Source organism: Corvus cornix, chromosome 2 (assembly GCF_000738735.6).
Source record: "Corvus cornix cornix isolate S_Up_H32 chromosome 2, ASM73873v5, whole genome shotgun sequence".
NCBI classification, from domain to species: Eukaryota; Metazoa; Chordata; class Aves; order Passeriformes; family Corvidae; genus Corvus; species Corvus cornix.
Window position 1 is genome coordinate 51,571,890 of NC_046333.1, and position 17,206 is coordinate 51,589,095.

Consider the following 17,206-nt stretch of genomic DNA (forward strand, 5'->3'; position numbering starts at 1 on the left):
TATTTGGCTGCCTTTCACTCTCTATAATAGTCTGTCTAACAAGTGACTTTGTGGTAGCTGCTACCTGTCTTCCAGACTGTACTAGTAACAGCAATTAACACAGCAGTAAATACTAATATTTCTACAAGGCAAGTAATCATTGCCAGGCAACTGCACTCCTTGACCAGAATGTATAAGGACTCTCAATACCTGTACAAGTTTCTATTCTTCAGCACTGAAAAACAGAATATGAGAAATGTCTTTTTAATCCAATTAGTTTCTGTTTAGCATCTGTTAGAGAACTGGATAATAAGAAAGAGCTAAGGAGAACTAAGGAGAGATCAATATTTTCTCCCATGGATATTCTGTATTCATAGGGATGGGTTTTTATTGATTGATTTGTTGGCAAAATGAGATAAAAACAACTTCAATTGGGGAAAAAAGAAAGAGCCTAATGAGGGCTGAAGTCTATACGAAAGTGGAATGTGAGACTAATACCAAATCAAAAACCAGTTCCCTGACAGCTCCTCTGACCTTGCAGTCATAAAGTTTTGTGATAAAGTTTTGTGAGCATGGAGAAGTACAGTGGAAAGAGAATGGTTTCTTCCCTAAAGCCGACTCCTCAATGTGAAATAATCACATCAAAACAAGAGAAGCATGGCAGAGTATAAGGGGAGCTATTCGGCTGAAATAGTACGAGAGTACCATTTGTTCTTCTCCAGTTTACAAACTAAGCAGATTTATTCTTATTTATTTGTGCTCATAAGAGTGTTCCAGAGCTGATCACAAGAATAGGCAGCAGTATTGGGACAGTGCAAGAATATGCAGTAACAGCAAGTCAATCTGGCACCTGATGCCTTCAGAATATTGTCCCTCCAAAAACAAATATATTTTTCATAAACATTAAAGCACATACAGAATGATTCTTTCCTACTCCACATCAAATTCCATATGCTTCTCAGCCATAGATACTCAACAAATGTAAAACAGAGAATCTACACCTGAAGGAAACAGAGGGGAACCAGGAGCATTCACACAGGCATAGAAGAATGAAGCTTAATGAGGGTATGAGAGATGAATTAGACTGTACATAAATTCTGCTCAGTACCATGCTCCATGCTAAAAGCTAGTTACACATTCACAGAAGGAAATATTTTGATGCATATATCCTAACCAGTCTGTGCTGGGCATCTTTCGTCTGTGCCACAACTATCCACACCCTCACCGTGTCTAGTAGTTCTAGGATGCAGAAGGGGCAGGGAATGAGCAATAAAGATTCTCAGGGTAAGACCTTGGAGTCAAAAATTTAACCAAGTAAATTTGACCCGTGCAACTAGATGGAAGATTTTTTTCGAGGTGCATAGAGCTCACTGAAATCCAAAGACAGGTCTGGAGTTCTACTTGTTGTCATTGCTTTTTAAAGGAACACTGAATTAACTGTATTTAAAGTCAGATCATGCAAGCTCTGTATTAGTCTGTCCTGAAAAGTGCAGCAGCTATTGCTGTCCAGTATAGATAGAGTCAGTGTATGCATGCACAGAGGTGTAAAAACCATGAATCAGAAAGAGAGCTTAATGTATAACTGTGCATGTAGGCTCAATTTCTCTTGGCAGCAAAGAATCAAGGTGTAACACTTAGGCTTAGCACCACAGCATTTTTTCTTGTCTTTTGTCTCTTGGTGGTGGTAAAATGGCAGAACCAGTTATAATGCAAAGTGCATCCTTCCACTCATGCAGGCTTACCCTCTCTCTTCCATCAGTTTTCATCTGTGTGCTCTCTAGCATCACAGATATTTTCCCAATATATGACAGAAATTTCAGGGAAACTAAGCCATTTATAAGGGTTCATCCCTTATCATCAAGGCCATCATAGAATTTCATTCAGATCTCCCTTGCTCATAGCTGCTATAAAACACAGCAAATTCTGAAGAGCACCTAAATTAGACCATCATCTGAAATCACTGCCATAATATGGAGTAGAATGTTTGCTTTAAAGAGTACCTGTTTATGTTATTCACTTTTCCTCAAAGCTTTGTACTTAGGTAAACGCTCTTCATCTAAGTTAGTACCTCCCAGTGAAACACCCCAGTCTGCAGCTCACTCTCTGTAACTCACCACTCTAATAAAAATGTTACCATTAATGACCCGGTAAGCATTGCAATCACTCACCATTGACACAAAACCACCTCTGTCAGGCCACGTTGGCCTACAGGGTACAAAGGAGGCACTTTCTCATGCCACAGTATGAAACATTAAGAAAAATGGAGGAAATATCTCAAGATTCAAATCCTTTTTTGGTCATTCCCATAGTAAAATGTATCATTATCTATGGACAAGAGGCAGCCTCTTTTTGCTTACTGATGCCCTCCTTGGCTGATAAATATCCACAAGACTTTATGAAGGATATGAAGCATTGTAGATCCTAAAATGTGAACTTCCTATCCTGCCTGGAGAGTGTGGCATCTTTAATCTCCATAATTTAATCAACTCACCTGAGGATACATCTGGTCATGAGTTCTAGGTAAACCTTGGGACGTCAACTCCCAACTTTGGCAGTGCAATTTATTTACATATAGATGATGAAAAATCAGCTCAAAAATTTCATAGAACACAATAAATCATATAAACAGATACAACAATCTGCCACAAATAAAAACACCACAAGAAAAATCAGTGCAACATATTTTAAACTGTAATTATGTGAAAAACACAGGATCCAATCACTTAAGTTAAACTCTGTTCTCACATACAAGAATTTATACTCTTATTTTGAGAGCCAGTCAGTAGAGATGGAGAGGATTACAAATATTTCTGGTTCTGCTCTCAGAATTAAGGCTCAGGTTTATAAACCTGGAGATTTGAGCTCTGTTTCTGTCTGGCTTTAGACAAACATTTTGAAAGGGTCACATATTAGCTACATTGCAAATGTCTTTACAGTTTAGTGGGAAAAATCTAGTGGTTTCGGTTTCCTGTTGATTTTACAGGAGTTTTTTGAAGGCCAGATAATTCATCTGAGTGGGATGCTAAGTGCTAAAGCTACCAGGTATCTTATCATCTCACCTCATCATGTTTTGGTTTCTTTATATTTCAGAGGAAAATATCTTGATATTTGGGGGAAAATGGGGATATTCTTCCCTTATAAAAGAATGGAAGGAAGTTAAGATAACTGATATTCATAAAATATTACCCTGGATACTGCTAACGAAAACCAGATTTCTGAATGTATGGAGAAGGACTAACAGAAAAAAAGAAGAGAGCATTGCTGGATTTGTCCTTACACATTAGCTACTTCCTCAGTCATAAAACAAGAGAGAGACAAATCCAGTCTTTATTTACCATCCTGGGAGACCATCAGCCACAGAATTCTCCCAGGCCCTGTCCCCAGTGATGACCAGTTTCTCATACCACTTCCATCTAGAAGAAGATTAGGTTATGTCCAAGGATAGAAGGAACCTCAAAAGATAATTTGGTCCAACCTTTCATGAGAAATGGATCTTAAATCAGATTATCTGTCCAAATATACATTGAAAATACCCAGTGAGGGAACTCTACTCCCCCTCTGGGGGAGGTTGTTCCAGGATATGACTGTTCTTAGTGTTAAAAATGTCTTATGAAAATATCTTGTATCAGGATGAAATCCATCCCAATGCAATCTGTACTCATTTCCCTTTGTCTTCTCCATGGGGCTTTTTTTTGAAAAAAAAAATTATTCTAATACCCATGTTGATATTTAGAACCTTAAAATTTAAAGCTCTGAAAAGTTAGATATTTATGTTTGTGTTTAGATGAAACCTGAACTTTAAACAAAACATGGCTCCATATCTTCTCAAAGCAGCAACAACAGGAACTCAAGCCATTAAAATACACATTCCATTAATTACAAAATAGTAACGGAAGAGGAAATCCACCAAAGTCGTGTAAAATTTCAACTTAAGGCACTTATTGTTTTCAGCACTTTCCTGTACTCAACAATACAATTTCTTTCTGAAGCACCAAGAAGACCTCTAGAGATTTATCAATGAAGCATGTGTGAATTCTGTTTTACTTTCTTTTCCAGCCTTTCACTCTAAACACATAACCATGTTTAAAGGAAGAAAATGTACATAATGGAATCAGGCATAATTTGGCAACATACTGAAACATAAGAGGGCAAACAGATGCATTTAAACCTTTCTTCTAGCTCTTGATAGATTACATAAGCATCATTGCATGGAACAATCTTCATCTTACTTTAAATATTGAGTACATGTCCATTAATGCTTTTGTGTAGAACCCTTCCCTTCATATACAGAAATTAATCTTATCACATTACAGCTGGCTATGCACTGTTCCATGAGCACACTATACTTGCAATTGCACAATCCATTTTTATTTTCTTTTTCGATTGTCACCTCACCACTGGAAACAAGGTTTCCTGGAACTTATTTCATTTCACATCTGGCAATACCAAGACTTCATTCAATACATTAGTATAAAAATTAAGTATACACAATTGCATTTATATGAGGTCAGTGAACAAGTACTGGAGACAGAAAGCCTAAAGGATTCATTGTATCTTCTGCTACAAGGTTGTAAGAGAATATTCGATGAGAATAAGAAAGCACAAAGCAAGCAATAATGAGGAAATAACTCAATTTTTTATGTGCAGATATTTTTCATATAATGCCGTTAATATTTGGGTAAATAAACTTGAAATGAATGTCTTCCTCATAATCTGTCTTCTCACAAAAGAGCACAGCGTTAGCCTCTTTTTGTCCTACTATAAGTCAGCCACTTTGTGATGAGGCACTGATGGATTTTAGTTTTGAGGAATTTTCCTCTTTAATTCTGAATTACTACATTCCAATTAATATATACATTCACAACATGCTAAAGTAATAAAACATTAAAAACAGTCACTGCAAACACAGCATAGTCCTTATGTTCTGCATGTTTGTTTGGAAAAAAAAGAAAAAAAACACTTGTGAAAGAACTTGTAAAGGAGGAAAAAATACTTGTGAAACCAATATAAAGCAGAAAGGCTGAGTATCCTTTTCAGGGCTAAAAATCTCTTCACAATACTAATGGATAATCTGGAAATATTTAACTTTGCTACAAGCAAAGGATTTAGCAGAAGAGAGCTCTTTGATCAATACTTGCAGAATTGTGTATAATTTCCAATGGGCTTGAACAGAAAAATGCTATTTATTGACTAAAATATGATACACAACATGGAAGCTTAATATGAGGGGTCATGACCAGGAGTAAGCCAGTAATCTGCTCCTAGCCTGAACAATCATTTCTTGCATTGCAGTAGCACATGATCGTTCTCATTGTCATTATTTTCTGGAATCTTTCCAAACTGTAGAAAAATTCAGTCCCTGAAGTCGAGAGGTTAAAGTAGTAAATAAATTAAAATGACATTAAATAAACAGAACAAATGGAAGTATGAGCAGTGAGAAGGTAAAAAGCCTGAAAAGATTTGGGTTCATAGATTAAAGGTGTTCAGTTCATCATTCTGAACAGGAACCATTTTGCTTTCATCTTTCTAGCTTATAAAACTAATAAGAAGGAGTTATAGCTTTTATCCCAGTTTCATTTTACACTTTGCCATGGAAGCCCAAAAAGGACAGTGAATGGGAGCAGAGCAGCCTCAGAGAAGTTAACATGAGTTGTGAAATCCAGGAACCACCCACCATTGCTCTGTCAACCTCAGGAAACTACCAAGCCCTACTTGGGAAACATCAGCCTGTGTACTTAATTCTGGTCTTTTAAATTCCACATTCGTCCAGTAGCTGAAATGCCTTGAAACAAATATTGTTCCCATCCTTCATGCAAAACCCTTCTGCACATTTGGCTCCAAGAGAAAAGCACAGACAAGGAATTTCACATCGTATAGATTTCTAGTGCTAAAACCTTTCAGAGATAAATTGTGTGCTCCTCCACTCTCCACCCTTTCTGATGCAACATATCACAAAGTCCTGAAATTTAGACCTGCACAGGGGCAATATGGACTCTGGATTCAGAGTCTGTGTGAATATCTTTTTTTCTCCATGTTGAACATGACTGAATGCACCTGAAAACTGTTCTCATTCGCAATGGAAGAGACAGGGCAGGGACTTCCAGTGCAGACAAGCCCAGCTCCCTCTAGATGCACAATCTTCCAGGGCAAACTTTATTTCCCAAAGTACATCCTCTATGGGAGATGCTGGATCATATCCTAGCAAAGAGGCATTTTACATGTAACTTCTGAATAAACTTTATAAAAAGTGTATTTCAACCCTCATTTCTAACAAATAAAATGTTCAGCCAAGTAACACTGTATTTCACATTTAAGTTCACATATCCTACAACTCCCATGAGGTTTTTAAGTGATACATGTCAAAAACTGACTGTGAACATCCAAGGAAATCAGGTAGACAAAACTATATACAATCTTACATAAAATGTCACTTATTCCTCAAGAATGAATCAGTAAAATAATTCCTTAAATTATCATAATTTATTTTCAAATATAGATCTCCTTTTTGTCTCTAAGTATTTTGAATTATCTTAGATTACTAAACCTTTCTCATGGTTGATCAAGAGTTATGATAACACCTTGTAATTGTTTTTAACAATCTGATCCCCCGTTGCTACCAACTTTAATCAGGAATCACACATAATCCTAATTTTTGATGAGGGATTTTTGAGATTAAATTTCAACAGAGCCACTGAAATAAGAATTCTGACAGATCTCAGATGCACTGAGATCTTACGGATGCAGACAGATCTGAAGTGTCAACTCAGATCTGAAATGTCATGCACAATTACCCCAGAGACCTTGGCTCTGAATCTCCAAATAACTCCAGCATTATACAAGCTCTCATGTTCCTGCTGACAACTTTCAGGACTTGATTTCAAGGGAGTATAAAATTCATCGTTCAGAAGTACTGGGTAAGATGAGAGTAGTAACTTAACATGGAGGGGAAAAAAAAAAGCCACAGTCTATTCTTACAAATGAAGCACCAGCATGCAAACTATTAGGAAGAATGCTTCACTATGCAGGCTAACTAAAGATTTCCACACTATTTTTTATTCAATACATTGTCTGAGACTTCAGGATAAACATTCCTCTTACTGACAATGGAGCTGCCGGAGAGCCAGATTTGTAGTCTTTTCCATTTTTTATGAAAAGGACTTTATGAACCATGTTCCTGTTCTCAGCTGCTATTCATCTTCTGATATGTAATTATATTTGCAATTGCACACAAGTAAGTTTCTTTTGTATTTCTGATGATTCTTTTCAGAGATCTTGCTGTGTTAAGTACTATAACCTCAGTGGTCCCTTGCACCCAGCTACCTCTGGTGACCATTTATCTTTAAGCAAGGTTCTGTGTGATTAAATTGGAGCTTGACTCCCATTCCCCTGAAGTGAAACATGGAAAAGTTCCTTATATGTACTTTGCATACAGACATAACTGTTTGTACTCTGAATTCCATGCCTACATATCCAATGGGTACACAAAGACAGATAACATTCACTATTCAATTCTTAATGGATTATGATGGATATTAAATGAAAAACTTATTCTTGGTAATCCAATTCTACTGAACTGGCATAAGAATTCTGCAATAGTTTCCACAGCATGGAAAAACACATCAAAAGTAGAAGCAGAGGTATAGACAGGAAGAGGTTGCTGGCTTCTGCTCAGTAAAGCATAAACTCTGGGTCTTTTATATTCATAAAACGCTGTTGTAGTCCAAAGAAACAGGGAAAAGATGGAAAGAAAAGTCAAAAATAGTATCCCTACAGCATTATTTTCCAGGGAGACAGAAACTGTATTCATTAAAAAAGTTTACAATTTTGTTTGTCAAGATGGATATTCATAACATTAACTCATTAACTGCTCTTTGGTAGAATGACTTAAATAAGTTAAATACTTTTTATCATTTCTCCTCTTCAAAGAACTGTCTTTGTCCCAGATCATCATGCATGAGGACAAAACAATATTTTTCAGGAAGATTTGTTTATCTTCCAATTTCATGATCTAAAACTTGGGAAACAAAAATTAGTTTATTGGAAAATATAGATTAGGATGGCAGGTGAGAACGCATGTAAACACACACATATCACCACTGATTTGATCTGGTATAAATTTTCTCATAGGAGAAAAGATAATGCATGCTTACCAATAAAGACAAGCTTATCCACAGTGTAGAGTGACTGTACTCCATGCCACTTACATTTCTCCATGGGCATGCCTGTTTTGCTTGCTATTGACCTCTCACATTTTTGGTAGTTGCCTGGTTTAATTCTGACCAGATGGTTTCAAGAAAAGATAATTTCCTTAGGTTACAAATTACAGCTGTGTCAGTTTCTAATTTTTAAGTTGCTTTATGTTGTTTATTTGCTTCATATTTCCTTTACAAAAAGCATAAAATCAACATAGCATTACTGTGGCTCAGACTGAAATCCCTCCTCCCCAAAACATTATTTGTGCATCGGAAAAATATTCCATCTGCTGATTTTCATTTCTGGTGCACAATTATCATTAGCAAGAAGCCACAAATGGCATTTGAATATTGAATCAGATTTAGGTAAATCTTTCAGACTGTATAACAGCTGGTATATCTACTTAGTCTGAACACCTGTCATTGGCAAAAGAGTCTTAACTAGAGGATTTTTTGCTTAATTTATTCATTTCCAGTTACACCAACTTCTGAGTAATAATTCAGGTACTGGGAAAAAAACCTCAACATAGAATTATAGAATATAATACTTGGAGTTGGAAGGGACCTATTAAGGTCACCTATCCTCACTCCCCATCAGTGAGAAGGGTCATCTTATCAGGTTGCTCAGAGCCCAGTCCAATCAGACCTTGAAGGTTTCCAGGCATGAAGCATCTACCACCCTTTTGGACAACCTGTTCCAGTGTCTCATCATAATTTTTTATGCCTCAGCATAAAAAAAAGTCTGCCTTATATCTGTCTTCACCTGCCCTTATTAGCTTTAAACCATCACCCATTGTCCTATCACAGCAGGCTGTACTAAAAAGTTTGTTCAAATCTTTCTTATAGGACCCATTTAAGTACTGAAAGGCTGCAGTAAGGTCACCCCAGAACCTTCTGTTCCCTAGGCTGAACAACCCCAATTCTCTCAGCCTTTCTTCATAGGAGACATGTCCCAGCCCTCTGGTAAGTACTGTGACTCTGCTGGACCAGTTCCAACAGGTCCATGCCTTTCCTGTGCTGCAGACCCCAGAGCTGAAACATTACTCCAGTGAAGTCTCATCAAAGCTAAGTAGAGGGGAAGAATCACCTCCTTCGACCTGCTGGCCATGCTGCTTTTGATACAGCCCAGGATAGGGTTGGTCTTCTGGGCTGACATACCTGTTGAAGACCTTGTTATTATTCTTTGTAGCCCTTGCCAAGTTCAGCTCCATCTGTGCCTTGGCCTTCCTGACCCCTTCTACACAGCCTGGCAGTGGCCCCATACTCTTCACAGGATACCTGTCCCTGATTCTGCTGCCTGTGCATTTCTTTCTTGCCCTTTAGTTTGTCCAGCATGTCTTGACTGAACCATGTCCATCTCTTGACCTCCATTCCTGATTTCTTATTCCAGGGGATCAAGAGCTTTTTTATTCTGTGGAAAGCACCCTTAAAGATCTACAAGCTCTGGTGTGCTCCCTTATCCCTGAGGACAGTTTCTCAGGGTGTTCTACTGACTACTTCCTTGAACACCTGGGAGTTTGCTTTCTGTCTGCAGGACCTCAACAGCTTCCCCTGGGGACAGTGGTCCTGCAAAGGCACTGCTTTTCACAGTGACAGGTATTAAGGCAGCCTGGGGGAGAAAATTCATCAAAACTTACTTAATCTAATTGAACCTGGAAAAACAGTTTGAATATTGATTTCTGGCCCCTTGACCTTTTTGAAATAACATAATTGGACCTTAGGAAGGAAAAGATGCACACTGCTGATGTAAATAAAGATATTTATTAGATCTTGACAGAATATTTTCAATCTTCTCCTAGTTTTATAAATTAGTTTATTAATTTTCATGGCAAGGAATATACAGATTATCCTCATAGTTATTAGGCTAACTTATAAAATGTGTATTCTATTGAGACAAGCAAAGTATAAATATTCAAAAAATTCAAATGTAAATCTATGTTCAAGCCGACACATCTGAAATCTTTCTCAGATACTTTACTAGAGAATATAAAATTTTAAAGAATTCTTAAAAGGTAATTCTAGACCTATTATGTAAATTAAGGCAAAAGAAAAATCAAGTTGTTGGTATTACTGAATATAATTTACCATTAGCAAAAGACTAATGAGGGGCATATATGCTTGCTTATTTAGGCATGTTTACACCATTAAATAATGCAAACAGCAGTAGTGGTCAGAATTTATTCCATAATAATAAAAGTTAAATATATCATTTTCCTTACAGAAAAAAAGGTTCTGATCTGTTATTTATATTTTAGAACTTCTGATCAATTGTCAGTTAGTGGATTTCCTGCCTCCAGGTGAGGCATTTGTGACATCACCATGTTATATTGCCTCAGAAGACAGAGCCATGAATGATATGGACTTGTACCTTCCTTCAAGTGATTGTAATACTGCTCATTCATTCTGGTTTCAAAATCCAACTGAATAAAAATCTAGTCATAAATTTGCCATATAACAAGATTTCCCCAGACATCGCTTTAAACCAGCAGCTCTTTGATACATCAAATAATAGTCACATCATATTTCCTTTTCCCCATTCAGTCATTAAGATATTATTCTGAGAAAAGAAAGTGTGATAAAGATTTATTTACTTTAAGCTTTGTCATATCTGAAGAAAAATCACTCATCCTCCAAAAAAACCATCTTGTTACAGCTAGAACATAAATATCTTTATTCATTTGGAAAAAAATTCACTTTACCTTACAATCATTCACACCAATAAAATAAGAGTTACTGCACATTCTCTTCAGTGGAGAACCATCTAGAAGCAGATTAGGACCTCAGAACCCAGACAACAAGAGTTCAAAATCAACCACCTGAAGACCTGATCAGTACTTGTGCATGGCAGGAAGATATGCTCACAATGGCAGCGCCAAGCTTTTGGCCTTTTGGCCTGTTTAGTGCCATAAATAATTAGGAAAATTTGCCCTGAGGAGGCAACAAAGGTATCTGATATAATCATTAAAGATTAGAGGACTGAAAATTATTCTTAGTAGCACAGCTACACAGCTTTTACACCGTTGTGAAGTAGGTGGATACTATCATGGCTTTCCCAGATAACAACACCAAAAATATAGTTACAGTTCAGGGTATAAGCAGCAATAATTGCAGTCACAAAAAGTCCACCCTGTTGTGGCAAGAGGTTTTGTTACAGGGAAGCATTTAACTATTAATTGTACTGATCACTCAAGGTATTTTGCTGGTTAGAAAATTAAAACAATAGGTATATCATTATTCAAGGCCATATGTTTTTCTCAAGGGGGAAAAATATCCAAGGCATTACTAGAGACTTTATTTACATTATTAGGCTCAAGACACGTTTTCACTTCCTTTTTGTATTTTCAGGTATTGCTACTATAATTCAAATAGTAACTCAATTATGTCTTTGTAAAACCCTCAGTGTTTGTCCTCCCTAAAGATGACTGGACTTGTTTGTGGCAGAACAGTGTCACCAACAGCTAAAAAAGACTTTGAGGTGTTCAGAGCCTGCTCCTTATCAAAATAGTTTCCAGGATTACACTTATTTGATAGGTGAGAGCAGTGCTATTGATCAAACCTCTCAATCAGCTGCCAGACAAAGGGAAATCTACATAAACCCCACCTGAGGGGATACAAACACCAGAACAGCCAGCGTCAATGCAGTGCAGCAAACAATCTGGCTACTGACACTCTTACAGGCATCTGCTTTTCCCCTGGCACATAACATATCAGCTGCTCTCAGATCTAAGAAAATGTACAATTCCTATCCACTTCTTCCAATGGAAAAAGAACTACAGTCATGAAGATTTCTAGTCATTATTTTAGGCATGTTCAGAGGTTAAAGAGACCGTGGCCCAAATTCTGTCATTTTTATGTATATCCATCTCAGCATGAGCATTGTAGCTGGTTTTGACAGCAAAAATAGTTTATTTACATGAAGTTTAGGAAATTACTTATTATCAGACAAATTTTGCTGTGACTGTACAGTGCCAACAGATGGATAATTGTTTGCAAATTGTTTATAAATAGTCAGAAAGTAAGCTTTGAATATTTCACTGCTTTGCAAGGAACTTGCTATAGGTACACCATAATACTGTGAAGAGATTAATCTGAATTATATAGTAGATGACTCATTTCAGATTCAGAATGGGGTAGAGGGGAAGCAAAGGCCTTGTTGACTGGCCACAAATGGAAATGCTACATAAGGCAAATAAATGAAAGGAACAGCTCTGCTCCATTTCTAAAATAGAGGCTGCAGGCTCAAACAGAGCAAAGAATGGAATCAAAGTCTGGGTAATCTCAGTATCTGAAAATGTGTGAAGGGATGTGGAATTGAAAGAAGCTGCACACAGAGCTGAAAGAGCTTTGTTAGCTGCTATTACTGGACGTTCAGCAATGAGGGGCTGGGACAGAATTCACCGCAATTTATTATTAGAAGAAAATTAAATTTTGAGAATCACTGGGATCTAGTCAATGTAAAATGCAATCCAAAGTATTTCAGGATATTTATACCATAAGAAGTTTTTCAAAACATTTCTCATTTCCTAGTTACTAGAACTAATATTAGCTGCACGTGAATGTCAAATGCAATTCCAATTCAAGTATTTTTTTCTTAAAACAATATCCCAAATTCAATCTGCCCTATAAATGGTTCTGGTAAAGGCAGTTGTTTCAAATACCAGCATACCAAACCACATCTCTGCTGCAGAGGAGACAGAAAAGAAGTATGAGGAGAGAATTTATGTGCTCCAAATATAGATTGGATAACCCCTTCTCATTCTTCCATTGTATGCCACTCATCTAAATATCTCCTTTTTAATTCCGTTCTCAGTATCCTCCCCATAAGTATTTTTATACAATTTGAAAAAAAAAGTGCTTAGGATTACATTTGTCTATCCAAATTCAGACAGAAATTAAAAGCTAGCACTACTTAGTTCACATTATATGAACCAGATTTTACTGCAGTTTTAAAATGCTACAGAAGGAATTCAATTGGACTATAGGGAGAAACGGAAAATTATCTGTCAGAGGTACAAATAGTACCAGATTTTATGGCTCTATCACCCATGTCTCTCCACTACTAGTCTGTCTGTCAGGTGTGTTGGAGAAGAATGGTGTGTATTAGAGTGAGAAAGGAGTCTTCCCTAATCTGGCTTTTCTAGGAATATCACATGGGCACTGCAATTTAGAGCAGCACAGGAACTGATCTGGGCCAGTGAATCCAACACCTTTGAAAATTCTATATCCATAAGGAGACCTATAACAGCATCCTGTGGAGTCTGTTTTTTCTTTGACTTAATGGAATATCAGTGCAGGAACTAAAAGAGAAACTTCTCAGAGAACCTGTTAAATTTTGTCTATAGAGATATTTTAGGGTAGAAGAACTTTCCTAATAAAGGAAGAGGTAAAACTAAAAAGGAATGAAATCTTGCCTGTGGGAAAGTGAGAATAAGAAAACACAGTGATTTTTTTATTTCCTTTTTTAATTATCCTATATGTTGCAGTAATGAGAAAGAGTCAGTCCATTACAGATCTTTGATATTGAGAGGCACTAAAAATGCTTCATCTGGACTTCTTTTCAGTAAACCTTTGGCTTTCACATCGTTGCCTTACATCTGCGATTTCCAAATCATTATACTATTGCCAAGCTATTGTACACATTTCAGGATGCCAGCCAAACTCTAATAATGGCATCATTAAGAGAGTGATATTGCAATGGTAAGTGCTGTATTACTTTGCTCATTTTGGCAATCAATGATGTCAGTAATATCCTGTTCCTTAGGAGGCCTAATTAAATTCTTTCATTGAAATAATCAACATTCGTGTTCCCAACCACTTTGCAACTACAGTAATTCTTTGTCTGCCAGCTGTGAGAATTTCCTATCCTACCCTCTCACATCAGCAAACCAAAGGGAAAAAGTTCATTTCACACTTATAAAATATATTCATGATTGAGGTAGGTAATAGGCATATTTTGCTTGTGATACTAAAGCTTAAGCCACAAACTAAGCTTGGAATAGACTCAAGTCAAAGAAATAATTTATCAAATTCTGAAATTTAACATACTTAAGAAAGTGTTTTCAGAAACCACTATCTTTTAATTAGTAGATCAAACGGCCAGTCCACTCACTGATGCAGGGAGAATACCATCAGTTTTGATTTGGATCTAAAGTAACCAAAGAAAGTAAACAGTAGAATTTAATTGTATCAAAAGTCACTTGCAGAAGGTTTGCATGTGAGTAGGACTCCAGATCATGAATTCTAAAATATGAAACTAGCCCTAAACCATGCCAGAAGAATATATTAAAAACAAAGACACAGACTATCTGAAAAATAAAATAGAAAGAAATGTTCTGCTGTGCACTTTTGACCCTCTTTCTACCAGTGCTACACTGCATAATGGCTTGAATCTAGAGCTAATAATAATTTCCTCCATCATGCAGAATCTCGTGTCTGAACTTTAGTCTGGATCCATTGCCAAGGAGAGCCATTAGCTCACTGTAGATACCCAGAGAAATTTTCTGTCTAAGTTGAACGTATGATGCCAAAAAATTCTGTGTAGGAAATGTGAAAGAGGAACATGAGCATTCTTATCTGCCTGGGATCCACAGCCTAGAATTCTTTTCTGGAATAAAAGGACTTATTCAAAAGATCCCTTTAAAGAAAGACTCATGCTTTTCTTTGTATACGGCTGGGAGAGGATAGATATAAGCCTCCTTCTTCAAAGCCCCACACAGGAAAGGTTTGACACCCCCCACCACCATTTTACAGGAGGATAATGGAAGTCACCTTGCATCCCATCAACTGATGTTTCAGTACTGTGGAGAAAAGAATGCAGGATTCTACATGCAGAAAATCCCAAGAATCATAATAAATTTTAAATTATAAAGGACCTCTGGAGGTAGTGTAGTGCAACCTCCTGTTCAAAGTAACCTAATATAGTTTCTGAGAAACTTGATCTAACTTCATAGTCAGTCAGAGCTTTGCCCAGACAAGTTTTGAAGATGTCCAGGGCTGTAGATTCCACAGCCTATTACTTTTCTTGACCATCCACAGTGAGCAGGCTTTTCTTTCTTTAAGTACAGTTTTGTAGCAGTGTTCCTTGTCCTTTCATGGACCTCTGAGATGAGTCTAATTTTATCTTGTCTATAACTGTCCATTAGGTACTGGAAGACTAAATTTGTAGATCTTAAGTCTATGTGTCCCATTTAAAAGAGTATCCAAATGCTCAGCTCAACATTATTTTGGATGCACAGGGGAAGGAGAAATGCACAGTTCAATGCAGGAATGGTTAAAATTTTTCCATATACCATAAAAGATAATTTTTTTTTAAGTTTTTACTTTTCACTTTGATTCACAATGTGGTAATAACTTCTTTCTTGCTTTTTGCAGGGTTACTTATCAAGTGGAAGGCATTTCATAAAGAGCTAATTGGAGAATGTCATATTTGTAATTGGAACAGTCTGTATTGACTTTGCTGACAACATGATAAATCAATGTGCCAAAGCTGGGAAACTAGCTACTTCATGGGATCCACTAGCAAAAAATTCATGAAACAAGTAAAACCATTCAACATTTTGCATATTTGTGCAAAGGTTGTATAGCATTCAACTACTGTTAGCTGTTCTAAATCTTGCAGATTGTGTGCTTTAGAGTAGGCTGGAAAATTGGAAGATGGAAACAACTTCAGCCATTTCTTCAAATTCAGAAAGATGTTCCAATATCAGGAACCATTTTCTTTCCTGCTTGGTCCCTATTACCTGAGAAGATATCTGTGTATTTGACTGAAAACGGTTTAGTAATTAGGCCTCAAAGAAAATCTTAATGCCTATATGTCATGTTTTCATAAGCTGATAGTGAAATTTCTACAAATTCATCTTGGAGCCACTGTGTTCAACACATTAGCTCTTTGTGACAGATTGCATGATGGTACATACTACATCTGAAGTTAAGGGCTTCCTCTCTAGTCAAACCTATCTCAGTTTAATTAAAAGTGTGATTTCAACTCCACAAGACCAAAAATGTGATAACTTTGCCTTCTCTAATTTAATTCACGCTTCATTGGCATTTTTTAGGTAATTTTCATCTCAGGTTAAAACAACAGACATCAAGACTGCACTGAGTGCACCTCATGGATGGACTAACTCAAATCCCTTTTAACCAATATGAAACTACATTGGTAAAACTTCAGTGTGTTACACACTAACAGGGCTGGTAGCTGGAGCAAAAAAAAAACCACTAGCTGGCTCTTAAGTTATATAGTCAACTGTGAAAGCCTGTATGTCTAAAAAAGAAGCTGTGGAGAAGGTAGCAAAAAACCAGATCAGCATTGCCTAAATAGCATAACAAAGATTTCCAGTTTGTACCATCTGAACCTTATTTTCACAATTCCTTGAACATACTCTCACTGTTCTATTTTTCATTCCACAAGCTGTGTCAAATATTAAACATATTAATCCACCTACTCTTTGGTATAGCACAGTTTTCACAGCTGAAGTACTTAATTAGGCTTTGATTTGCAGTTTCTAATTAGTAGCAGAAGCAACAAGCTGTAGAAACAAGCTGTAGTACAGAACTACCAGATTTAAGGAGGCAAGAGGCATAATAATTTAAATTACTCATATATATTGTTGGATCCTAGTAATGTAATCACTTAGGAAAAAGATATGAACATATTCTAGGCAAATCACCAAAAAAAATATTATAATGTAACTTAATTTTTTTAAATGAAGCTTAAAAATTCCTGTTTAAAAATCCAGATTTGGAAATCATTTTTAAAATCTATATTACAAAAAACTGAGAAAACAAGCATAATTTCTTCAAGTGTATTGCTCTATCTCCTAACAGATATAGCATATGCAAAAGGAAGGTTGGGATGAGCAGATAAATTATTACACTAGATATTGACAGTTTCTGGTATTAACTAAATAGAAGATCTTTTGAGGTATTACAACTGTGTGCACATTGTCACTATAAAAATTTTCTTCAGCTTCCAGACCAGAGGATCAAGGAGACCTGGATCTGGCCTGAGATCATCTTAAACACTGAGGAATGGG